Here is a 1,090-nt window from a genome sequence, read left to right on the forward strand (position 1 = left end):
TCTACGTACTCTTCATCATGCACTCTTGTGCCACCACCGGATTTTACAACTAATCCTTCAGGTCTCGTTGCTTCAACATGCGAACCTTTCGCTACCGCTCCTCTATTCACCAGCTCGTGACTCTGCTTCTTTTGCTGTGCCTCCTTCTCCGGAACTCTGCCCCATCCTCAGTAACAATTAAGTCGACCTGCTTTAAAACATCGTTCCCGATAACGAGTGCATACTTGATATCTCGCTCCCTTGCTACATGGAACGTTATCTCTAACTTGATGCTGTCTATTTCGACGAATATGGCAAAGCTACCCATTGTCGTGAGTTCGCTTGTACCAATCCCCACCAGTCGTCGCCGCTCTCTACTTAAATCAACGTCCCACTTAAGCATCATCAGCGTATCGTAGCGCATTAGACATAGGTCGCTACCCGTATCAACCAATGCCGAAATAGTTGTTCCATGGAAGCTGATATCTTTAAAGATCAACCCGCATCGCTTCTTAGGTTCGACAACTTCTGCTTCATTCGTCATAGTGTTCACGCTGTTCTGTTCCGACTTAAACGACTTGCCCCTCGACTTACATTCGGCCGCACGGTGACCTTCTTTACCACAATTGAAACACGAGTTCCTTTTGCGTGGACAACTTCTGGCAAAATGCGACGCGTCCCCACAGATAAAACACCCCTTGCTGGTCGAAGCTGAATCTGGAAGCCCTTGTTTGAAGACGATGGCTTTCCATTGTTCATGTTCCCGGGGGGTGGTTGACTGGAACGAATCTTTTCATAAACCTTGACCTGCTCTTTCAAGTCCTGAATGGTTTTCGCCTGGTATAGGTTACTTTTGTTTGACTTAGAGTCCGTCATGCCTTCGATGAAATAATCGATTAAGCTAGAGTCGTCTAAGCAAATCGGATTACCTAGCTCCATTAACACGTAAAAGTACTCACGGAGATCTTCCCCAAGGCGCTTCCGACGACTACGCAAAGCACGGTGCAACTCAAGCGGTGACAACACAACGCCAAATTCCTGCCGCAGCGCGAGCTTTAAAGAAATCCAGCTGTTGATGCCGCTTTGGCTGCGTATAAAAATTTTTGCGCCA

Source organism: Rhagoletis pomonella, unplaced genomic scaffold (assembly GCF_013731165.1).
Source record: "Rhagoletis pomonella isolate Grant_MI unplaced genomic scaffold, Rhpom_1.0 Rhpom_scaffold_00244, whole genome shotgun sequence".
NCBI classification, from domain to species: Eukaryota; Metazoa; Arthropoda; class Insecta; order Diptera; family Tephritidae; genus Rhagoletis; species Rhagoletis pomonella.